General features: G+C 50.5%; 1 protein-coding gene and 1 pseudogene across 1 annotated transcript in view; one reads left to right on the plus strand and one right to left on the minus strand.

Annotated features, from left to right (window-relative positions):
* Positions 1-25996, plus strand: part of LOC144119863 (uncharacterized) — an 89871-nt gene that overhangs the window by 27388 nt on the left and 36487 nt on the right. The gene's annotated exons all lie outside the window — the stretch shown is intronic.
* Positions 9866-12558, minus strand: LOC144119864 (uncharacterized; annotated as a pseudogene).

Genomic DNA, 25996 nt, shown 5'->3' on the forward strand with positions numbered 1-25996 from the left:
CACTGAGCACCACGTGACTGGCGCTAACAATCTGCGCCTAGCTATGGCTTCGCGGGGGCCATCGTATTTTTCACGTTTTATCGTCGACACGTGGTTCCACTGGCAGAAGTACAGCGGTGAGGCAAGCTTTCCGATGACACCAAACTTGCCTGGGCTACGGTGAAGGTGCGGCGGTATCGCGCTCGGAAATCAGCCTTTTTTTTCGCGGATTTCAGCCAGCTTTTTGCGACCCATGGTCACAAAAATATTTTTTAGCCACACTTAGAGACTCTTCTCGGCGGAAATTTTTTTAGCTATGATAGAAAAAATACCAAATTGGAATCTGCCGTTTTCAAAAATCCAATTTTTCACGGGAATTTCGCGATTTGATCCTCGCATCCACCCTAAGTAAAGTCAGGGGAGTCTAGGAGGGTCATAATGGGGGACATGGCTCTTAGGGACGAAAAAAAATCGGGGGAAAAATCAATTTTTCGAAAATTCTAATATTCCTTAAATTCACCAGGTTTCCAGTTCTGTGGGTCAGTATTTTCACCGCTGTGAGCTGAATTACATGCAAAAACAACGCTTTCTGTCGCGACGCGTAGCTCTTCCACACGCGCAATTGCAGCCATCTTGGTCTCGTTGGAAAGACTGGCTTTTCTTCTTCAATTTTCTGCTACAATTGTCTCCACCAGTTGGCTGGTGACTTCTAAATACACGCACTAAGAAAAGTCAACGTGCGGCCCTATTCATCGATCTAGCGCAAGTGACCAAAAAGCGCACTGCGATTGGCTGCGGGAGGTTCCCATCGTCTGCTCCACTTTGCAAGTGACGTGACGACGCGTCTCTTTGTGCTTTGTGACAGGTGTGCAACGATGTCCAATCCAACGGGGTAGTTTGCCACGAGGCACAAGTGTGGCAAAAGAAAGAAGCAATCTGTTTATAATTTCCGGAAGCATGCCATTCCTTCGGAGGGCATCAAGAACAGTCCGCTGCCAACGGCAAGCGATACCGAACCGAAGCCGCCGACATTGCTGAAGTAGGCCTACTAGCCAGCTTGTCGACGAGTTAAAGTGTTGCAGACAGCGGTCGCGTTTGGCATGACACTGCAATGTTGCAATGTGGGGATTTGGTGCAGAGGGAGGTTGAAACTCAAGAAAAACTTCTTCCTTCTTGAAAAAGTTCTTGGTTCAACGCCAGCAATGATGTGAAAGCTGGATTTTGTCACTCGCGTTGACGTCGATAAGGCCGTGCCAGCCGACATTGAGACGAGCTTCGTTGTAGTAAACTTTAGACTCCGTGAACGCGATGATGTCGTGCATGAAGTGCAAAGTGTGCGGCGGTAGCGTCACTGTAGGCAGAGGTGAATGAAAATATGGCCTCGCCATAAAGATCGTTATCAGGTGTGCTTGCTGCGGCGATGTGGCGTCGGTGTGGAGCTTGCCCCGCGTCAGCGGCAACCAGAAGGCCAACCCATTCGTTGTGAACATTCTTGCTGCGCGTGCGATGCAAACCACCGGGAATGGGTAAAGAGCGCTAAACGACGTTTTTGCCGTGATGAAGAATTCCAGTTGTGGTCTTCACACCAAAAAATGGCAGAGGTGCCTGAAGAAAAAGTTGGCGCCCGCAGCGGCTCTTGCTGCCGAGAAGCAGACGACTCTGTGCGTGCAATCGGTTCGGGAACTCTATGACGACTTGAAGATTGCGAACCCCGGAAACAATGCCGTGTCATATGACTGTTCTTGGATGACGCGTGGCCACACGTCGCACATTGGCGTAGGTGCGGCCATCGAGCTGTTCACGGAAGATGATCCGACGTACAAGGCTTGGAAGGAAAGCCACACCTGCCAAAAAGCATCTCTAAAAAGGCCAGTGAAATGGAAGTTCAAGCAGCCCTCATGTTTTTCCAGGGGTCACTGCAATGACATAACCTAAGGTACACCACTCTACTCTAAGATGGTGACAGCAGCGCTTTTTTTGCACTGCAGGAAGCCACAGTGTATGGGAACATTCCGGTGGAAAAAGAAGTCTGTACCAACCATGTACAAAAATGGATGGTCACAAGCTTGCGAAACCTCACCACAAAACATAAGGGACCTGGATTGGAGAGCCTTGGTGGTAAAGGCAAACTAACCGCTGACCTAGTTGCAAAACTAACACGGTACTATGGCTGGACCCTGAAGACTCGCAAGGGTGAGGTGCAGGGAATGAAAAAAGCAGTGATGGTCACTTATCATCGCACAACATCAAATGACTTAGTGTGAGACCATAGCCATTGCCCACCATGACAGAGCTCATGGAACTGCCAAAATGCAGAAAGTGCTAAGGGCGAGACAGCTCCTAAGCACCGTTAAAATCTGCCTCCATATGTCTGTGAGGCCCTGTTGCCCATTTATGAGCGACTTTTTGATGAGAGGCTTCTTGAGCGGTGCCAAAGGGGCAGTACTCAGAACAGCAATGTTTCCCTTCACTCCATGATATGGGCACTGGCTCTGAAGGAACAGCATGCCTCACTGTTCACTGTATAAGCTGCAGTGGCTGAGGTTGTGATGAGATTCAATACTGAGATTCAAGAGGACGTCCGCAGCAATGCTGAAAGAGTTGCACCTCAACCCTGGAATACCAAGCAGGAAGCACATGGCGGAAAAAGACCACTGCTGAGCAGTGGCACCTGCAAAGAAGTGCAAGATCACTTTAGACATTGTGGGGGTTCTTACTAAGCCGTCGAGCCTCCTTTGAGGTCTAGGCCATGAACTCCGAGCTCCCGGTATCGCACACCACGCGCGGCCGTTCTCACGGCGGCGCAGCAGAAATGCGAAATAAACACAGCACGGAACAGGACGCTTTGCCCGGAGCCAAACGTTTATTGGGTTCTCCCAAGTCGCTGGCTGCTTGAATCTTGATCTGTGACCCTTGCCGTCTGGCTTGGTCGTGCGGCTGACGGGGCAAGATGGCGACAACAAAGAGGGAAGAAGGGAGTTAATTACCTGACGTCCTCTCGCTGTCGCGGCTCGCTGAAGTCTCCCACCGGCCACGACCGGTACCCGCCGATCTCTGCGCACTTGCCCGTTGTCACATTCGGCCAATCAGCAACTGCTCCGGCGGCGCCTGGCGGTGCGCGCTTGCGCCCGGTTTTGAGGAAGGAGGCAGCGCAGCGCTCTCGAGCAGACCATCTGGCTACTGGCCTGTGGGGAAGGAGGAAAGCTTCCGCTTTCCTGCTTCTCCACGGCGCGCCCCGCCGGCCCGGGAAGGGTACGGCACTCCGAAACTCCCACACTCCTCCTCCCTAAAGACCGAACGTCCCCCGAGTTCAGCGGACGGTAGACTGCAATGATCTCATTAAAGCCTTTACCTTTATTGGCCGCTTACAAGTTCCAAGTCCCCCAGCAGATCGAAATCCATAACAAGGTCTCCGATGTCGTCGTCTGCTGGGGTTGGCGTCGCAGCAGGAGGCGCGGTCCCTGGCCTGGGTGGTGCGACCAGGGCTCGGGACTCCGGGGCGACCTCCATCCGAAGCACCCTGGCCGCGAACACAGGGTCCCGCGCCATCCGGGCCTGCACCACCTCGGCGTCCAGGCTGCTGCCCTCCAGCCGCTGCCGGTGGTAGCTGGAGGCGACGTGTGTGCGCCGGCTGACAATCAAGCCGCCGCACTCCGGGCAGTAGGCGGCCGTCGGCTCCGGTGGCATCACGGCTTCCGGGTGCGCCGCCAGGTGGTCTGTGATGGTGTTGCCCCGGAAAATGGAAGGGACCCAATCTCGCGCCAGGCCCGCCTCCACCTGCAGCTGTCTGTCCCACGGCGCCACGCTCACGTATGAGCGCGGTGGCGCATCGCCGGCCTGATGTGCCCAGGTGGTGACGGACGACCGACACCGGCGTCCGGCTGTCCCGGCCGAAGCGGGTCCTCGGCGCCCGGCTGCCCGATCTGGGTGGCGAGGTGCGGGCGCGGCCCCCGAAAGCCGGTGATAGGGGTCAGGTGCTTGCGGGCCGCCGGCGTGGTACTCCGCTGCACCGCGGCCTCCATGCTGCCGCGGTCGCGGCCATGGCCCTGCTTTTGGCCACTGCGCCGCTTGACATCTCATCGCCCCACGTCCGACGCGGTATCAGTGCTGCCGCGGTCGCGGCAGGGGTCCTGCGTGGGGCCGCGGCACCGGCTGGTCCCGAGTTCTTCGTGCCGATGGCCGGCGAGCCCGTTGCCGCTGGTGGTCGGCTGGACGCTCATGCCCGGAAGCTCGCCCCACCGACACTTGATAGGCTGCCTCCATGGTGGTGCGTTCGAAGTGAGCGCCGCGGTCACTTGGGGCTGACGACCGTCCTCCCGCAGTGTCCTCTGGGAAACACATTTGAGCTCCCCATTGGCTCTTTCCTTCGGGTCTAATATGTCGCAGCTTGCCGTTCGGAAAAGTCACGGTTCGACTGAGGAGCAGGGGTTGGCGGGGATCATCGCGTGGTCCCCTTCTGGGAATTTTGAAGTCCATTGACCTCTTTGCGGCCTCAGCCACCCCTTTTCGCCGGTGGGTGCAATCTTCCGGGGTCCCTCCGTCCTTCGTCCGCTAATCAGCCTTCGGCACGGCTCGGGCACCCTTCGCCCCGTTGTCCCCTTAGCAGCGCTTTCGCTTGCTGCGGGTATTGTAGGGGTGCGTTGGGGTCAGCGACCTTTCCCCGCGATTTCGCGTGGCCGGAACCTCTCTCTCCACGGCGGCTTCCCTTTGGAAGTACCTCTTTAGCTCCCCTACATGGATGGACCCGCTGAGTCGAGCCGAGTTCGGACCCCTTAGCTTGTAGTTAAGTGGCGACAGCTTCTCAGCAACGATGAATGGGCCGACCCATTTGGGCGCGAGGAATGCCGCAAATCCCGTGCTCGCATCGCTGAGCGCGTGGTTGCGTTTGAGAGCCAAATCTCCTACTTGGAATTCCAAGTCCCAATGCGTTCGATCATAGTAGGGGCGCCAGTTGTGGGGGTTCTTACTAAGCCGTCGAGCCTCCTTTGAGGTCTAGGCCGTGAACTCCGAGCTCCCGGTATCGCACACCACGCGCGGCCGTTCTAACGGCGGTGCAGCAGAAATGTGAAATAAACACAGCACGGAACAGGACGCTTTGCCCGGAGCCAAATGTTTATTGGGTTCTCCCAAGTCGCTGGCTGCTTGAATCTTGATCTGTGACCCTTGCCGTCTGGCTTGGTCGTGCGGCTGACAGGGCAAGATGGCGACAACAAAGAGGGAAGAAGGGAGGTAATTACCTGACGTCCTCTCGCTGTCGCGACTCGCTGAAGTCTCCCACCGGCCACGACCGGTATCCGCCGATCTCGGCGCACTTGCCCGTTGTCACATTCGGCCAATCAGCGACCGCTCTGGCGGCGCCTGGCGGTGCGCGCTTGCGACCGGTTTTGAGGAAGGAGGCAGTGCAACGCTCTCGAGCAGACCATCTGGCTACTGGCCCGTGGGGAAGGAGGAAAGCTTCCGCTTTCCTGCTTCTCCACGGCGCGCCCCGCTGGCCCGGGAAGGGTACGGCACTCCGAAACTCCCACACTCCTCCTCCCTAAAGACCGAACGTCCCCTGAGTTCAGCGGACGGTAGACTGCAATGATCTCATTAAAGCCTTTACCTTTATTGGCCGCTTACAAGTTCCAAGTCCCCCAGCAGATCGAAATCCATAACAAGGTCTCCGATGTCGTCGTCTGCTGGGGTTGGCGTCGCAGCAGGAGGCGCGGTCCCTGGCCCAGGTGGTGCGACCAGGGCTCGGGACTCCGGGGCGACCTCCATCTGAAGCACCCTGGCCGCGAACACAGGGTCCCGTGCCATCCGGGCCCGCACCACCTCGGCGTCCAGGCTGCTCCCCTCCAGCCGCTGCCGGTGGTAGCTGGAGGCGACGTGTGTGCGCCGGCTGACAATCAAGCCGCCGCACTCCGGGCAGTAGGCGGCCGTCGGCTCCGGTGGCATTACGGCTTCCGGGTGCGCCGCCAGGTGGTCTGTGATGGTGTTGCCCCGGAAAATGGAAGGGACCCGCTCTCGCGCCAGGCCCGCCTCCACCTGCAGCTGTCTGTCCCACGGCGCCACGCTCCCGTATGAGCACGGTGGCTTATCGCCGGCCTGATGTGCCCAGGTGGTGACGGACCGACACCGGGGTCCGGCTGTCCCGGCCGAAGCGGGTCCTCGGCGCCCGGCTGCCCGATCTGGGTGGCGAGGTGTGGGCGCGGCCCCCGAAAGCTGGTGATAGGGGTCAGGTGCTTGCGGGCCGCCGGCGTGGTACTCCGCTGCACCGCGGCCTCCGTGCTGCCGCGGTCGCGGCTGTGGCCCTGCTTGTGGCCACTGCGCCGCTTGACATCTCATCGCCCCACGTCCGACGCGGTCTCAGTGCTGCCGCGGTCGCGGCAGGGGTCCTGCGTGGGGCCGCGGCACCGGCTGGTCCCGAGTTCTTCGTGCCGATGGCCGGCGAGCCCGTTGCCGCTGGTGGTTGGCTGGACGCTCATGCCCGGAAGCTCGCCCCACCGACACTTGATAGGCTGCCTCCATGGTGGTGCGTTCGAAGTGAGCGCCGCGGTCACTTGGGGCTGACGACAGTCCTCCCGCAGTGTCCTCTGGGAAACACATTTGAGCTTCCCATTGGCTCTTTCCTTCGGGTCTAATATGTCGCAGCTTGCCGTTTAGAAAAGTCACGGTACGACTGAGGAGCAGGGGTTGGCGGGGGTCATCGCATGGTCCCCTTCTGGGAATATTGAAGTCCATTGACCTCTTTGCGGCCTCGGCCACCCCTTTTCGCCGGTGGGTGCAATCTTCCGGGGTCCCTCCGTCCTTCGTCCGCTAATCAGCCTTCGGCACGGCTCGGGCACCCTTCGCCCCGTTGTCCCCTTAGCGCTTTCGCTTTCTGCGGGTATTGTAGGGGTGCGTCGGGGTCAGCGACCTTTCCCCGCGATTTCGCGTGGCCGGAACCTCTCTCTCCATGGCGGCTTCCCTTTGGAAGTACCTTTTTAGCTCCAATACATGGATGGGCCCGCTGAGTCGAGCAGAGTTCGGACCCCTCAGCTTGTAGTTAAGTGGCGACAGCTTCTCAGTAACGATGAATGGGCCGACCCATTTGGGCGCGAGGCCTGCCGCAAATCCCGTGCTCGCATCGCTGAGCGCGTGGTTGCGTTTGAGAGCCAAATCTCCTACTTGGAATTCCAAGTCCCGATGCGTTCGATCATAGTAGGGGCGCCAGTTGTGGGGGTTCTTACTAAGCCTTCGAGCCTCCTTTGAGGTCTAGGCCGTGAACTCCGAGCTCCCGGTATCGCACACCACGCGCGGCCGTTCTCACGGCGGCGCAGCAGAAATGCGAAATAAACACAGCACGGAACAGGACGCTTTGCCCGGAGCCAAACGTTTATTGGGTTCTCCCAAGTCGCTGGCTGCTTGAATCTTGATCTGTGACCCTTGCCGTCTGGCTTGGTCGTGCGGCTGACAGGGCAAGATGGCGACAACAAAGAGGGAAGAAGGGAGGTAATTACCTGACGTCCTCTCGCTGTCGCGGCTCGCTGAAGTCTCCCACCGGCCACGACCGGTATCCGCCGATCTTGGCGTACTTGCCCGTTGTTACATTCGGCCAATCAGCGACCGCTCCGGCGGCGCCTGGTGGTGCGCGCTTGCGACCGGTTTTGAGGAAGGAGGCGGCGCAGCGCTCTCGAGCAGACCATCTGGCTACTCGCCGGTGGGGAAGGAGGAAAGCTTCCGCTTTCCTGCTTCTCCACGGCGCGCCCCGCCGGCCCGGGACGGGTACGGCACTCCGAAACTCCCACAACATGCAGCACATTTTCAAAAAGCGTCATTTGGGTTGCCGTAGTCAGACCGACTACATTCCTGGCTGCGTTTAGTTACATAGGACTTAAAATATAGCTCCATTTTTCTGCATTTTTGATTAAAAGTGAGTTTGTTTCTTTCTTGTTTTCTCAAAGCATCCATTTTTGCTTTCTTGCTAATTTGCAGAAGCGATATCTCAACCTTCAAGGCAGGTAGAACCATAATTTTTGTTAGCACACAATGTTAGGAACAGATTTTGGAATTTAGGTTTTAAAATTTAGCAGTTCTGCTCTAGATCAGACAATAGGGTAGTACCCACATTTGGAACAGTGAACGTTGGATTGTTATAGCATCGCTGATATTTGTTACATCAAAATAGTACTTCTGATCTTGTATTCCTTATGCTTTCTAGTACCTAGACATTTGTTAATACCAATTTCTGTAGTGCGGTTATTTTTTCATTGTTTCTGCAAATTATGAGAAATTTTTCTCATTTATCTTGTAGCTAACTGGCCTATTGAAAAAGAACTAGATATTTGAAATCGGTGCAAGAAACTGAATAAGAGTAGTAAATTTCATCAAATTTGGTCAAAAAATAAAAAATATAGCTTTAAGAGCCATGCCCCCCCGCCCTCAATATTAAAAGGGATCAGAGGCCCCTTTTCTTGAATGTAGACAGCATGAATCCAAAGCAAGCCACCATTCTTTATGCTACTTGTCAGTGGTGGTCGGAACATTTCTTATCTATAGTTTCGAAAAATTCACTGTGGTTTTTAAAAAGCAACGATCATTAACATAAAATCGGAGGTGGAGATGGATGGTATCAGATGCTCTGGATACCTCATCCGAAGGTATACAGGTTTCCTCAGTAGGTGAATGCGAGGCATCTTCCACTTTTACAGCAGCAGTTACATCTGCCAAGTACGAACTACCTTCCTCGGTGCTGCACTGACAGGGCTTTTCTACAGCTACACGCTCTACCTCCTTGTCACGATCATCCGAACCTTCCGCATCGCTCAACGGTGGCACTGTTACCATCGCGTTGCCACTAACGTTGAAACTGCTTTCGGTTGCGTCAACAGTGAGCTCTCCGCTTCCCCTAGAGTTCTCGATCTGAGGATCTACCGACGCTGTATCCGAGCTACATTGCTCGTCTGCTTTTCCGAGCGATGTTTCCCTCTCCGGTGCCAGATCAAGCCTCTGCGAAAGTTTCCGCGCTTGAGATCGCGTAAGGGCCATGCATGCCACACCGGCAAAGAACGATTTTCCTTTATCTCTCAGAAGCTGCTCTGTGCTGTTTGAAAAGAGGTAAGGAAAATGCTTGGGGAGGGCGGCAGAGACTGCCGCCTTGGAATTAACCTGACCAAAAGAACTCTCAGTGGTCACCGTAGCGATCTATAAGCAACCACATTGCTCCACAGCAACTTGCTTTATCCACGTGCATTCTCCTGTAAAGTCATTCGGAGAAACTAAAGACTGGTGGACAACGTCCATAGTTGCTGCCGAGTCTCGAAGGGCTCTGCACTTTTTGCCGTTCATGCTAATCTCCTGCATGTACGGTTCCAACAACTGCATATATTTGTCTGTTTCCCGAATCGTTGCAAAAGCGACCTTTTGTTTACAATTTGCCGCGATATGCCCATCCTTTTTGCAGTTGTAGCAGTTCAAAGGCTTCCATGACTCAAATGCATGTGCGGCATCCGAGCGCTACTTAGGAACATTGTCAGATTTCCTTAATTCTTTTTGTTCTTTGCATACAGCCTCCTTTGAAAGCAGACGCATCTTTTCGAAAATTGCGACGCGCGAATGGTTTCCTTCCATCAGGCTTCCTTAGAGAAGCGTCCTTTTTTTCCGCTTTTTCAATGCATAATGCCCTGCTGTGCAAGTTTCTGTGAGTGTAGTATTCCTCAGCCAGCTCGGCTACCTTGTTAAGGTTTGTTTCGTAAGCCTATCTTGCAGCCAGAGTCTTGCATTGTCCTGGATACAGCAGTAGAATTGCTCCAGCGCAATGCATCCTACCACCTTATTCCAGTTGTCATAAGCTTCCTCGCCCTTGAGCCATTCAACTAGGTAGGCTTTCAGCTTAAACACGAAGTCAGTGTGCGGCTCACTGCCCTTTTGAAGCGAAAAAGCTTCACTACGCTAGTCAACACCGCGCTTCGCGCGAGCTAGCGTATGTCGAAGCACGAGTGACATCACGCACGACGCAGATGGCCGACTCCGTCGCCTGACCTTTCGCCACTGCCGCGCGTGACGTCACGCGCGGCGCAGGTGGCCACTGCCGCACGCAATGCGTCATCGTTAGACGTTTGCCGCAAGCGCGTTTATCGCGGAGGCTGACTATATGACCGCTTGCCAGAGAATAGGCGTGCGCATTTAACATGGAAGGAGAAGAGAGTGATACTACCGATACAGAAGTGCTACCACGGGAGTTGGCTGAAAAGGATCGAAGAAATGAAAGGCTGAAAGCTCAACGAGCGTCCGAGACACCCGAACAACGAGAAGAACGTCTCGCTTAACGACGCAGCAAAGCAGAATCTGAAACGCCAGAAGTACGACAGGTACGTCTCGCTAAACGGTGTGAAAAGGAAGCTGAACAGCGACGTTCGGCCATGTCAGCTGAGAGTAGCTAAGATGGTGAAAGTTCGGAAATTGCTGAGCAGTTGCGAAGGAAGAATGAAAAGGCTAGAGCCAAACGAGCTAGTGAAACACCCGAGCTCAATCATAGGCTAAATCATAAAGCATAGCCATAAGCTAAATCATAAGCATCACCAAACCTTTTCGCTTCGAGATATCCAGGGTTAACCTTAGCTAAGCCCCAGCCAATTTTATTTTTTGCATACCTGAACCTTTGCCAGAACGCCTCAGCTGACAGCTTATATTTCCTCAATAGGGCCTCTTTGACCTCGTCGTAGCTATCGAACGCCTCCTTCGACAAGCATTTATCATGTCAGATGCTTCCGCGGGAAGCAAACCTTGCAAATTCTGTGCCACTGAGCCCGTTTAATGGCATTTCTCTCGTAAACATGCTGAAATTTTACGAGATATTTTGCCATGTCCTCGCCGATTACGAATGGCGGCTGTTGGTCTCTGATTCTTTGGCCGTTAGCCTGCGCAGTTGTTGAAGCTAGGCTAGGCGCCAGCGAGCTTTGCCGCTGCGCCAACTCCGCCATTTTTCTCGTGTTCCCTGATCTCCTGGCGTTCCTTTCTGTCTGCCTCACCGCGCTGAAGGCGTTCTTGCTGCTCTCGCTCTGCGCTCATGGATTTCTTTCGCCTCCTCACACTCACGCTGAAATCGTTCTTCGATCTGAGCCAAGGCCTCATTGGCTTCCTCAGCCGTTACGCCCTCCACCCGCATGACCACAAGAATCGCATGCTTTCATGTTGCGGGACCTAAAACAATGCCCAACTCTTCACAAATTTCGTTGAGTTCTTTCCTTTTAAGGTTCTCCGTCGTTCACACTAGCCTCTTGCTATTTGCCCTTGTTAGAATTTCCTTGCCGTTCACTACTATCGAGCTACTAGTATGACACGCGCAAGCAATTCTTTCCAACAACGGCTTGTTTACTCCCTCATTACCAGCTTTAGTTTCAAAACACTGCTACTAGGCTCGAAACAACAAAGCTCTCTCCAGTGCTTCAAACAGCCCTACTCTAAACTACAATAATGTGTGCTATAGCAGTCTGGAGAATTGAGTGGAAAATATCAGGCACTCAATGCGCCGAGGTAGCTGACACTGGTCGATCCCGCAGCTGCCATCCACTGTTAGGACTCGGGCTCCCAGCCTGTCACCACTGTTGGGACTCGAGCATCTCAGCCTGCTGCTACTGTTGCACAGAGCTGAGTGATAAATTGGTGAAGGCGACGGTGAGTCAACGAAACATTAATGTACAGTAAATACATGGGCGTTACATAATCGCACAGGGGCCGAGAGCACAACGGGCTCGCACACTGGGGCATGGCGATGCACCGATAGAGCATCTCTCTCGCTTGATGTCTGCTCGCTCCCGTCTGCGCGGCTCGGTTTTTATAGCCTCTGGTGACCGTTGCAGCAGCCAGCCGTTTGAACCCTCCGATCAGGTCAAATCAGTGTTCACCATTCGAGTTTGACGAATGGACGAGAGAAGCTCGGCCGTTTGAAGTTTGCAGCAGGGAAAGGGCTGCCGGCGAAGCATCAATTGCGCCTCGAGCCGGCGTTTTAGAGGGGGGAGGGGGAGGATTCCACCGAACGAGCCTGGATGAATCATGCTGCGAGCTGCGACATGTCCGAGAGTCTGGGCTTGGTTTGCGCAATGGTGGGCGCACGGCGCTGGCTTCCACGAATGCCAGTGGAATGCGTGTTTGGGGATGACACAATGTACCGTATGCGGAATATAGGTCGAAGCGGAATATAGATCGACCCCCTTACCTTGAAGCAAAGAAGTCAGGATAAAAATTGTAAGGCACAGAACTTCGTTTTATTTACTGGTGCCACCAGACTCATTGCCTGCTCATTCTTCTGAGCTGTCTGAACTCTCGTCCGATGATGAATGCTTCACACTGGCTGTGTCCCACAGCATGTCGTCCTTGGTGCCGTCCAACGAGTTGCTGATGCAACATTTCTTGAATTCCCGCACCACCTATATTGTCAGGCAGCGAGCACCAAGCCTGAGACACCCATGTGGCCACAGTGGTGAGAGGCGGCCTGCGCAGCTGGCCAGTTGGAGTCTTCGGGTTGTCGCCGGCCATCCACTGGTTGTAGAGTTCACTCACACAGTCTTTAAAGTGTTTATTCAGCACGACGTCCAGCGGCTGAGGTGTTGACGTCATGCCCCCTGGAATGACGAGCTCGGTCCTCCCGTCGTGGCGCGGCTGCTTTACACCGTTGTCAAGTGCCCGCGAACAGCAGCATCCAAGACGAGCATGCTCGGACACAGCAGGAGTGCGCCGGGTCGCAGATTCCAGATGGTATTGATCCAATTCACCATGAGGGCCTCGTCCATATAGCCCTTTTCGTTCACGCGAACGACAACATCCTGCAGGAAAGCCTCTTTCGGGCGTCTTCGTCTTCCTCTTGAAGACTATATTTGGGGGCAGCTTTGAAGGTTATATCTAGGCAGCTTTCTGCCGTCTGCAGTGCATTCGAGCATTATCGTGAAGCGCGAATGCTCGTTCCTCGTCGAAAGAAGCTTAACTTCCTTCGCGCCGCGTTTGCGCACCATGGTGGACGGCGCCATGTCGAACCACACTGGCGTTTCATCATGTTTGGCCACGTCGGTCAACATGGAGGCGGTAATGATGCGGATGCCAAAAGGTCTGCGGCTCCCACATGTTGCTAGACGACTGTTCAGGTTGTGCCAAGGGCCGGTATATAAGTCGAGGGGTGACCTTTTACAGTCGAACCTCGATATATCGAATAGCGCGGTGATCGCAAAATAGTTCGATATAGCCAGAATTCGATATATAAAATCACGTAGAAAACGCATAAAAAACTAGCATAAATTAATCAATGAACGAATTGTGCGCAATAGATACTCACTTGAAGCTTCAAACAAAGTATTTATTTCGTGTGCTGAAAGTACTGTAGCAGCATAGCCTGCTTCATATTGGCAACTGCATGCTTGACCACGGCGTCCTCAACATAGTCCAAACGGTCCACAAGAGATAGTCCCTTGCCTTCTATTGCACTGCAGTAGCGGCATACAAGGGCCAAGGCAGCTACAGCCTCAGTTGCAGTTGGGAGCGGGGCAACATCAGCGTTTGCGGGATCAACCTCGGCAGCGTCTTCGTTTGGCCGCTCAGCAGTAACTTCTGCCGCGATCTCCACATCCGTTAACTCCGCCACTGTTCCGGTGCTGTCGTCACCGCCAACGAAGTCGTCAATGCATATGCTGTGCGGCTCAGCACCAACAGAGCGCTCCAACTGGCTCCAGGTTTCTTCGAGCTGGCATTCTTCCTCAGTGCCGTCCAACGCCAAATCTTTGTTTGCTTCCTCGGAAGCTTCTTCAATGCGGCTCACGAAACCCGCATGCCGAAAGCAGTGAACTATTGTCAACTGCTTGACGCTGTCCCACGAGGCTTTCAGCATTTGAATGGAACCCAAAAGGTCAATCTTTAGCTCTTGGCCCATCTGCAGCTTTATGAGCAAAATGTTGATGAGCCGACGCTTATAAATGGACTTGAAAGCGCGAATAATGCCCTGGTCCAATGGCTGCAGCTTCGACGTTGTGTTCGGCGGCAAAAAAATAATTTCAATATTGCTCAGCTGGACATCGGTGTGGTGTGCTGTGCAATTGTCAACGATGAGGCAAACCGTCCGGCATTGACGTGCCAGCTCAGAGTCCCATGCCTTCAACCATTTTTGGATTATATCCCGAGTCATCCACGATTTCTTGTTCCAGGCATATGTAACCGGAATGCTGGGGCAGTTGCGCATGCACCTCAGGGTTTGGAACTTGCCTATGACAAGTGGCCGCAGCTTCGTGCTTCCATCCATATTGGCAGCCAACAGAACTGTGATATGAGCCATGCCTTGCTTGCTGCCGTGGCACTTGTCTCCGCGGGTGTCGAGCGTTTGTCGTGGAAGCATTTGCCAGAACAGGCCCGTTTCGTCAGCATTAAATATCTGATTTTGCTCATACTTGGCGAGAACCTGAGGCCACTCTTGTTCAAGCCACTTCTTGATCTCGCCTTCATTGGCGTCCTCATTTTCCCCCGACACTGTCTTACCAACAATGTTAAAGCGGGCGTTAAAACGTTGCAGCCAACCGCTGCTGGCATTGAAGTTCTTGGCGCCGAGAATGAACGGAAAGTTCTTGGCCTTCTGTTGTAGCATTGGCCCCGATAAAGGAATATTCCGGGCCCTTATGTCGATAAACCATTTGCGCGCCTGAGTGCTGGTTTTTTTCTGCCTTGGCCTTTATGTCACTCTTGTTTTTAAGCACAGTGCTCAAAGTGCTCCTTGGTATGTTGAAAGCTCCAGCGACGCTTGACTTTTTTTCGCCATTTTCAACGCACTGTATTGCTTCCAATTTCGCAGCAAATGTCAGGGACGTCCACTTCATCGCGTTTGCAGCCATCACACCAACCACGCCACAACAGGCCTAAGCCACACACGATAACGACTGGCGTAGCACAAGCGGCGGCACCGAAACGCATGTGTCGTTGACGTTGTCAAACTAGCCAAGCCACGCGAAGCCGCCGCGTGCGTACGGCGCTACGTATAAATGGCGCCCTCGGCGCGATCGATGTGGGCAGCTATCGTATGCAGCAGTCGGGAACGCCCATCGCGCCGCCGCTATCTTGCCTCCTGTCAGCACAGCGCACTTGGTCTGGGTCGGCGGAGTTAGATATATCCAATGTTACATCCGGCCTCGTTCGAAATAAAAAATTAAAAATGCATGCGATTTTCCACGTGATATAGAAAGTGTTCGATATAAGCAATAATTAGATATATCAAGGTTTGACTGTAGTAATATTTTTCGGAAAAAACCTCAGCCTGTACAAGTCTGTCTTCGTGTCTCGGCAGGTTTCACTGTTGAAGAGGCTGTAGGACAGGTGTGCAATTCGGAGGGAAAAACCTCGGGTCCTTTTCAGTTAGCTTTGTTGGAATAATGAGGTGAAGAATTGTCCAGAAGCAAGCAAACTTTACTGCCTGTCTCTTCATGTCGCGGTCGAATGCCACTATCCGCTCGGTGAAAATAGCGCGGGTCATCCGCTACTTGTTCGCCTTGTACTGCACAGGTAGGCTACGGGTTCCCTTGAAACAGCGTGGCTTGGCACTTTTTCCTATGACAAATGTTGGATGCTTGTCCGAGCCATCCATGTTTGTGCAAAGCAGCACCTGTTATGTTTTTGCTGTGTTTGCTGCCGTGACAGCACTGCCCCTAAGTCGAGCGCGCTGGCCATATCTCGTAGAATAGCCCTGTCTCATCGGTGTTGTAATGTCCGCCGGCGTGAAGTTGTTTAAAATGCCGGCCATGTTGCTCGCCTTCAAAGCAGCTGCTCCGTCAACGTCTGTGGGCATCGATTCGCCGCACAACGCTTTACCGGTAATGTTATGGTGGGCTTGAAACGGGTGAGCCAGCCAGCATAAACAGTTGAGCCAGCCAATACTGGCTTTAAAATCGTCAGTGCCGAGTAGGCGCACATAGTTAAAGGCTTTTTGCTGGACGATGCTTCCAATGAGGGGGACGTTCCTGGCTCGTGCTCACCTTTTTTGTGCTTGGAGGATGTTCCTGAAGCAAGGGCCTTTTTTACGCTGCCCTTATTTTCTAAAATCATAGACAGCAAACTTGCCGGAATTCCGAAGTCTCCAGCGATTGCTGCTTTCTTCCGCTTTCCATTTGGGCGATGATTTGAACTTTCTATTTGAGGGAGAGGGTTTTGTGTTTTTTCACTTGCGTTGACATTTTGTCCCACGCACGGATGAAAGCTCGTCGTCGTCGAAAAGACACGCTGCAAGTGACGCGACCACGAAACAAAGCCAAAATACGTGAGTTCTTGCTTATTATGGCTTTGGATTTGACTTGGACTTCTGTTTCACCAATAACACTTGTTTTGGTTTAGAGTGTACCTGCGAAAATTTTGTTGAAACGGAAACGCTCTGCAAGAATGGTTCGTTGTGCAGCGAAATTTAGGGCATTAATTCTTATGTGATACTGATGGGGAATAAAAAAATATTTGGTGTCGCAGAAATTTTGCTGTGGCGGAATTTGTTGTGGCGCGATTCGTCTTGTTGTGGCGGGATCGCGTGCATCTGATGTTCCAGGTCTTTAAATACGTCTTGGTTCATCGGACACTTTTTGCTTCTATAAGCTCCAAAAAAGACTTGATTTAATCATCGCTTCACACCTCCCGCGTGCTCGTGTTCGTACTGGCCACCATTTTGACGCGTCACGTGACTGGACACAGGTAATCTCCAAGTTTCTACACAGCGCCAGCCAGACCAGAAAGGAGGCAGGAGAGGAGGCACTCGCTCTGTTGGCAGACGAATGTGTGCGCTCGAGTTCTAATGGACTTGTCGAAATGTCAGTGGCGCGTCTCAGAGTCCCGATGTTAAGCATCTGCGCCATTGTGCTGCTGCCATCGCCATGCATGTAGCATTCCTAGTGTGACGGATCAACTTCGGTCCACTGTCCCATGGGACGCTCTAAAAGAGTGGATGTGCTAGTTTTTCTTTAACGACTTGCTCAATCATAACAGCACCCAAATAAACCACAATGTAAACGGATGATGGATACGTAGCAGAAACAATGTTGTGTGCTCGTTTTGGTCGCTATCACTGCAACTGTAGCAACGAATGCGACGAGCTGCACAACACAGAGTTCATTTTAGCATTTCGAAAACACGGCATACGTATTGAGCTTTCACAGGAGCATATATTTCGCTGCCTTAATGGAAAACCACTTGCTCCGATCGTAATCACTTTCACTACGCGGACACTTGTTACTGCCCTGTGCAGCTTATGCATGCACAGGAAATTCACTGTGCACAGCTATTACTCGCCACTTACTGTGATGACGCTCGCAGGAATTAGGAACGCCTACAACAGCCACAAACTGCTCGAAATAAATGCTTCGTGACATAGGTGTTGCACCAGGTTGAAGACCGTTGGACAGCGCCTATCAAACATCGAACGGCGCGGCTTGCTTAGACCCTTTGACCCACTTGTTTACAACGGGGCGAAAATACTGCAGCCGCACACGAAAACGTCATTTTTGCTGTTGACGGAAGTGACGTCATGTCACACGATCGCACTCCTGGGCGTCGTCTGCTGGAGTGTTCCTGCGGGATGTAGTTTCGAATACGATTCCGCGTCCGGCGTGGGCAGCTTAGGGGCCAAGGGTGGAGGTGACGCCATGGTCGATGTCATTGGGTCAGGACCCGGTGCTGGGCAGGCGACGGACAGCAGCCACTTCGCAGACTCTGCCTCGCGGCCCGCCGAGCACAGCATCTCCTTCGCCGCCACCAGTTGCTTTGTCCCCGAGACTGTCTGGTCTGGCATCCTCTTCTTGTCGATGACTCCTGCCTTCCGAGACTCGTGCAGTTTCACGGCCCTGCAAGGGCATAGCTTCGTGTTTGGTGACAGGGGCACCCACGGACTCTGCCAATCTGCGTCCTCGATGGTACGCCCCTGGAAAAGGTTGAAAAGCCTTCCAGGAGGCGTATGCGTCTTGGTTCTCTCCTACCATTCTCACGGTCATCAGGGCACAACTTTCGACAAGAGGCTTATGTTCGGTCCCATCACAGTCTAACTCATTTTCAGTTCTTGTGGCCACGTGGCCAGCAATTGCTCTGATATGCTGGCCAGTGGAGGCTATGCTGATGGGCCCTGGACATCCTCCTAAAGAGCAGTAAAGGGTTTTTAGCCCACTATGAAACCACTTTTCTTTACGTTTAGTGCAAACTGATTTTCGTAAACTGGTCTCAAAAAGTATGTATAGAACCCACCAGCCTGTGCAGATGTTGTTTTGTAAAAGTGCTACTCGTACCTACTCACAAGCATATAAACAGCCAGTAAAGGCCGGTTGCTCTCTGTGCATGACACTCTACTCAAGAACTGTTTGTACGAATAACTCAGCTTGCATGTACAGTCAGCTTGGAATTAAATGTGAACATGCATATTCCACACTTATATACATTTCAGCATAATATTCCTTTGCAACCAGTTCATTAACATATAGCCAGCAACATGTATTACGCTAGTTGCATACTGCAGCTGAAATTATAATAGTAAAATAATTTGTTTTGTTCGTCAACCACTGTAATTTGCGCACTTTTTCTTTTTTTTTTGCGGTCCTCCTCACCTCCCACCTTTGGGACATTAGGTGTCCCACTGCGCCACATAAATTGTTGCTTTATTAAACATAGGTGCATTTCTTCGAGAGCAGGATTTCTGCTCGGGTCCTGGCAGGAGTACCATGGTAGTTAGATCTGGCCGCCGAGCACTCAGGAGCATGGAAAATGTCACCAAGTCAAACATAGGAGAACACCGTGCATGAAAGGGAGTTCTACTGTCATTGGCCAGTGAACTTGCCTAGGCTGCTTGTAAACATTATTACGCCACGGAATTCCAGCACCGTCAACCTGCAGGCTAATTGCACTGCAACAGCATGAATGACAAGGCAGAAATTCACACGCGTGGGCCTAGACATCTACGCCATCAGGTCAAAATGGAAAGGCCTCGTCTAGGCCGAGCCCTCTTTATAGAGCCTTAAGCCTGATCAGTCAGTACAAGACTTACCGACAAATGACCAGATTGTCGGGGCTAACATCCAAACCAAGGGGCCATAGCCGCATGTGACAAAGCCTGTGTGACCACCACTCCGCACACAAGGACTTACACTTAGAGCCATCCCCACGTGTTGTTTCAGGACGTGCAGCAACAGTGCACTCCAAGACAAGGTGTGACAACCGCGTCTCTTGGGCTGGCAGCATGGTAACTCTGGTCTTGTTTACTAGACGTGCCAAGCCAAACCACTGCACGTGTCATGCTGAGCATGCCAGCACAGGGAACTTGCCCTCACAAATATTAGCGACCTGGGCTGGTGTAAGGACTTACCACCCAGGTCTCTCTTCCTTCCCTTTAGCTTCGAGCACCTTTAAGCGCAAGAGTTACCATCGTGGACATGAGCTGAAGCTTGGACGCAGGAAGGGCAACCGGTCTTTAGTAATATGCTCCCGGGGGTGAAGTTTTGTTCAGAACTGCGACCAACTTTGGCTCTCGCGGCTGTTCCTCTGGGAGAGCACCTGCCAGCACAAGTGAGCCAGGTAAATGGTGTGCAGTTCGCCCCTTCGCTGCTCTCACCTTTCGCAGCCGCACATGGTGACGCGGTTGCGCCGATCTTCTCAAGGTCTGCCTTGCGCACACCCGCATGCATGCTGGTGTGTTTGCGCAGCAGGGAGCGTAAAATATGTAAGCAAAAGTTTTTTTCATAAGACCGGGTTATAAATTACGGGTTCGCAAATATAACCTGAGAGTGCAGACTACGCAAGTAAATACGATATATGCATTTCATTCCAGCTTGACTGTACGTGTAATCGTAAAGAAATAAGTGCTCCTCACGCAAAGTTTGATTTCGAGCATATTTCTTTCTCCTAGCCATGTACTCTAGCACTTGGCACTGTATTTCCGTTCAGTGCGCCGAATCGTCACGTGCTCATCCACAAAATAGAAAATATGCGGGTGAGCAACGTGTACAGAGGCTGCAAACGACCCAGTCATGCAAAACTTTCGATGTCTGCTTTTCTTTAGCTGCATCTTCCTCCCACTTTTAAGTTCATTTAAGCATTTTATTTAGTTGTACATGTTCATGCTGCATGATATCGTGGTTAGAGTTGTAAGTTTTCGTGATTTCATTCCACATTTCTTTTTTTTTTTCCATCAACGGGATGTCGTTGCCAACAACGAGATGGCTATACTTGTTCACTAGTGACGCCAGCAGGTTCTTTTCCTCTGCGGTAATATAGGGTGCCGTCTTGCGTTGAGGCATATTTCCATGAGAAGGTAGCAGTGGCTGCCACATTTTTCAGTCTCTCACGACGGCATGCAATATGGGCACTGGTACCCAAGTTGCATTTCTGCATTTGGGGGTTATGATCTCTGTGCAGCAGCTTACACAAAAATGTGTCACTAGGCATTATTACTCAGCTGCGTTTGTTCAAGCGCTGACCAAAATTCCGCTCGGGAAATATTGTGCAAGTCCTTGTGCTAGACATGAATATGCTATCGGCTGTAAAAGTAAATGGGCCAGCCTCATCGCCACTTGTTTATGACTGGACAGGGCTGGTGGGCTGGACTGCTGGTTTGGGCAGTAGATCCTGAGTGTGAACAGTCATAATCAGTGGGGCATTGGGTAAATCATACTGCCCCATGACCTCTTCACACCACACGTTTTGGCGTGTCAACGTAAAATTGTCCCATAACGCTCCTTGCGGCATCTTCATTGTAGGGAATACCTTCTCATTTGGTGGAAGCCTCCCCTCCTGAGGTCGCCTCGTGCCATCCCGACCCATGAGACTTCCACAAGAGTTCGAAAACACTTGACACCAGAGGCTAGAAAACGCAGTCCACAAAACACATGAACCAAGGAAACACTGCAGCGATGGCCTAGTGGTCTGAGCATCCGCCTAGCATGCGGGAGGGGCAGGGTTCGATCCGCAGTGCCGCCGGGTACCCACTGGTGATACAAAGGGTATAAACATTCCCCTGGTGGTCTGGGGCTTGGCTTATTTAGTTCTGAAATGGGTCGTAGATCCCACCTTGAGTAGAAGAAGTCAAGAAGTCTTTATTGAGTAACACAAACAAAATGTATACACAGATATTTGGACCGATAGCCAATGAGGCTAGTAAGCGGTCCAATACAAAATAACATATAGGACAGCAATCACAAACACATTGAAGAAAAACTAACTTTGTAGCCTTGCTTCCATTCCCAAAAAATGTTTCTTGCATGTTCCAATTTTCGCTCCTGTAAATTCTATTCGTCTTTCTCCGTACGCATTATGGCAAATTGGAAGGTTAAAATTGCCATTGCTGGCTTGTCTAGTGTTGCGGACGGGAATACTGAATGCACCAAGAGGTAAGGGGTAGTTGGTATTTATAATATTATTAACCATAAGAGCTATTTTGTAATCGCGTAGGGTTGTGAATGACATGATTTGCATTGCGTCAAAAATGTTATTGTTAGAACTATTCGAAGAAGGTAATCCCATGGTTTTCAAGGCACGTTTTTGTAGTCTTTGCAATGGTGTTAAATACGTTTTGTATGTGATTCCCCATGATTCACTGCAATAACTGAGATGACTGTGACATAATGAAAAATACAGTGATCTAAGAATAGCACTTGGAAAGTGCCGCCGTGCCTTAGCCAAGGTAAAACAACCGTACGCAATCTTTTTACACACATTGTGCACCTGTTCCTTCCAAGACAAGTGGCAGTCAAACATGACCCCTAAATATTTAAAAGAAGACACACTATCAATAACATTGTTGTCAACACATATAGAAAAATCACTTGATTCAATACACTTTTGTTTTGAACGAAAAATAACATATTTAGTTTTTTCAGTGTTTAAAGTTAGATGATTATTACGAAACCAGGTCGAAATACGTTGGACTTCATTGTTAATAGGTTTTTCTATTGACTCAAGTGAGTTGCCAGTAAAGATAAGTGCAGTGTCATCCGCATACATCAAAATTTGAGAACACTGTATTGCATTGGGGAGGTCATTAATAAAGATTGAAAATAAAAGCGGTCCCAGAACTGACCCCTGGGGTACACCACACGTAACAGTTTGGTATGCAGACTTGAACTGTTCGAGGACAACTTGCTGCTGTCGTGAAGAAAGATAACTTTTAAAGAATTCAAGTGCCCCGCTACGCACACCATATGCTTCCAGTTTCATTAAAAGAATGGAGTGTGAGACTGTGTCGAAAGCTTTTTTGATGTCTATAAATACGCTTACAGCAACATTATGATTATGAAGAGCAGATAGGATAAGCTGTGATAGAGTAACTACAGCCGTGGACGTGGACCTGCTAGAAACAAATCCGTGTTGCTGAGGACAAATAATATGATTAGCATCAAGAAAGGTTTTCAGTTGGAAAGCAATTAATTTTTCAAAAATGGTATTGACGACACTCAGTACAGATATTGGCCTGTAACTAGACGGGTTGTTAGGGTCACCAGTTTTAAATATCGGAACAACTTTTGCAACTTTTAAAGTATCGGGGTATAAGCTAAAGTGTATCGCGTGATTGAATATTCTGCACAAAGGAACACAAAACAAATCAATGTTGTCCTTGATTACCTTAGCCATTATGCCGTCTGGCCCGGCCGCTTTATTCGTGGGCATGTTCGCCACAACACTTGCAACTTCATCGCTAGTAATGTTCGAGAAACTGAATTCATTATTAATACATCGAGGTACGCCGGATGTCACTGAAGCTAAGGGAGTAGGTTGCGCACTGTTCTGACCGTAGGTTGTGAAGAACTGATTAAACTGGTCTGCAGTCTCTATTGACAAGTTGTCAGGAACGATCTGTTCCCGTAACTTCTCCTACAATCTTCCATACTTGCTTAGTGTCATTTCCTTGACGATTAAACAAATTAGTATAATACAATTTCTTTGATTTTCTCATCAGCGCCACGGATTTGTTTCTGTAATACTTAAACTGTTTCAAGTAATAAGCATTTGTTCTGTTGTTTTTGAGCTTATTGTAGTATGAATTGTAGAAGCAAAATACCTTGTGCCATGGCGCATTTTGGCCACAGATGCCCTAGCACCTTAAAAATCCATCATCATCTGTTCTCGTTGTTATGCATGCTGTAGTCTCCCAGTGTCCAATGGTGAAACTGGATGAAATCTTCGTATTTGATTTTTATTGACAGTGTAGGCCACATACTTTGTGGTGCGCGCTGCTCACCTGATATGATTCTGTCTGGCCATTGGACAATGGGAGGCCACAGAACGTATAAAAAACCTCTGAGCAGGGGTCCATATACTTTTCTGGGTGATAGTACATTTGAGCAGGGCTTACTTCCCCAGAAAACTGAAACTGGTTACTTTCCTTGGTCTGTAGATGTGTAGATGTTGCTGTGGGCAGCCTTCAGCCATCACCGCTTTGCCTGTGCTACATGCAAATGGCAGAGAAGCTGTCCTGGCTGTAGGTCAGGTCTTCCACAACAAGGTCTTCCCTGCAGTTGAGTTATCCGACATGAATGCTTGGGGTGCTTGCAAGGAAAAATCTGGCTTCCGAGCGAGACAGGTTCATCAGAAATTTGTGCATTGATGTGTTGCTGTGCACTCAACTAAGCTTTTTCAAGCAGTAAACCTTAATTCCACACTCAGGGTTGTTGCACAAGTCCCTGCACAAGATGTGAATGTACATTTGAACAAGACTTGCTCTCCAGAAGGCGGAAATACTGTCTCTGGCATTTTTCACCTATCTGGGGGGTGCCATCAGCCATCGCAACTCTGGAGAGATTTGGAAAGTTTCACAATTTCCTCGTTGATTAGCTCCGTTCGATGTGAGACCAGCTGTTACACTAGCAATTAGTCGTTGGCCACAGTGTGATGCTTAATTATTGAGCACTTTCCGAGATAGTTTAGATGTGGGAAATGCATCCAAGCAGCAATTTAGGAGTTTTTGGATTCCACCGTGTTGTTTGTGTCCACAGTGTGAAAACCTCAAGGTTTTTCCCTTGTGTTTTTATTTGCCTTGCTTTGTAGGGGTTTAAACTGCGCCTACCTGCCCTCTTACTGTTTGTGAATGTAGCCTCGTTCTAGCCCTTCAGCTAGAGTTCGCGAAAATAGTTACACAGGCAGACAGGAGCCATTTGCCTGAGCATAATTGTTAGTGAACGGCCGCCACATTCAGTCCTGACGTGTGAGCCCTTCTACAGGCTTGAGTGCACCCATGAGCACACATGAGTGCACTAAGCTGCACTAATGTTGTCCTATATATGTGTATGGCTGACGTGGCATCATCATTTCTTGTATTGCCACTCATAAACCACTTGTATTGAATACCTTGAATTTTGGTTTATTAATAGTACCAAATGGTCATGCTCGGATGGTGTTTCAGGCTGGTATTGTTTGTATTCAAAACTTGGTATTCAAAGCTAGCTGCTAGGCGCTGTTTGGTTTCTTCTCCAACAGTGGCACAGCATCCGAGTGAGTATAGCTCGAGCGGTGCGATCTCTCGTTCCCAGCTGCGAGGTAAAGGCATAGAAAGTGTAGCTTTGTGCTATCAGGCTCTGGCTCTTGCACCAGGGTGTTGCTCTCAAGGCACAAAGGTGTGAGGTAAATGCGGGGTTTACCCACAGCTTCTGTCAGGTGTCGAAAAGTTGCCTAAGCTTCATGCTGGGAGATCCTTTGTCATAGAGCTTAAAAGCTAGATTTATTTTTTACATCTGTTAAGGTTTCTACGTTCCTCACTTCCTATCTTTCCAGCTATCAACAACCACTTTTCTTTCCAATTTTCTCCAGAATGTCGAAAAATTGTTTTGCAGGCGGCCATTGCTCGTCTTCAGCGAACTTAACTTCAGAGCAAAGCGGGTTGCCTTCTCCAGTTTCTAGAGTGGGTTTATTGTCCCACCGTCAAAGCATGTACTTCAGAGGATTCAGTTTGCTGTTCACCAGCATCACCAAACGATGCTGCTCTGGGCATAGCTTATTCTCATGTGGTCTTTGATCCTTGCCAACTGTCATCACTTGTCTGAAGTAACGCATCCCATTGCTTAGTTGCTTTGTGATGTATAGCTAATGACATGCTTTGTTCGCTGTTGCGCTTAGGGCACTGTTTTAATGCTAACAGCATTGTCATGCCCGACAGGCCCCGATGCAATTTGGTGGGAAAGGTCAAGTAGGTTTGGACAAGTGTTTGGGGATTGGGTGGATGCATTGCTGGATTCGCATGTCCAAGAAGGTGGTGGTTGTTGCTTTGTATTGCGCTTTGGTCTTCATTTGCAAAGGAGACGGCATCAGTTGTCCTGTATGAGATGTTTATAGCCTTGACGTCGAGTAGCTTATGAACTGGTGGTGAGAGTTAAGCTGTCACCATGAGCTGTTACCTGCACCTTAGCTTGGCGTCTCAGTGTTCTGTGTCTTGTAAGGCTTACTGCTTGGATGATGGGGTTTTGGGGCATGTGGCCGCTTGCACTGGTCACAGCAACACAGTCTGACCCCAAAAAATTGACACACATACCCTGTTCTCACCTTAGAATTTCCTCACATCCTGAAAGAGGCAGTCAAGTGGTTCTGCAGCAAATAATTTTTGTCTGATCAACGAGATTCACAAGGTGCTCCAATCTTGATTCCTTGTATTGGACCAGGCCAGATTGTGCCATTCTACGTATGCACACCTGTTTCCACAGGAGAAATAGTTGGCAATTTTGTTGTCCAAGTACATCCTCTGAAAAGTGTGCACATTTGTGCAGGAGCTGCAAAGTCGCTACTTTAAAGGGGACCTGGGTCTTGAGCAATATTTTCTTAATACTCAAACTAGCAACATGAAATTTTCAGCGCTTATGTAATTTTGTGTGCTCATTTCAAATATGCTATCGGTTACCTTCTACATAAACTTGTTCAATAGTTAGGACTTTTCTGTTCTAGATTTGTGGGAAGCTTGCAGAAAGATCCACTGAAGGGAAATGGATAAAATATGTATTGATCTCTTCCTAAACAACTAAGGCACACAATAAAACTAGTTTTACATTCCTATCTTTTTTCTAGCTGGAGTTATGGAAGTTTAAAGTTTCAA

This window comes from Amblyomma americanum, chromosome 2 (assembly GCF_052857255.1).
Source record: "Amblyomma americanum isolate KBUSLIRL-KWMA chromosome 2, ASM5285725v1, whole genome shotgun sequence".
Classification (NCBI taxonomy): domain Eukaryota; kingdom Metazoa; phylum Arthropoda; class Arachnida; order Ixodida; family Ixodidae; genus Amblyomma; species Amblyomma americanum.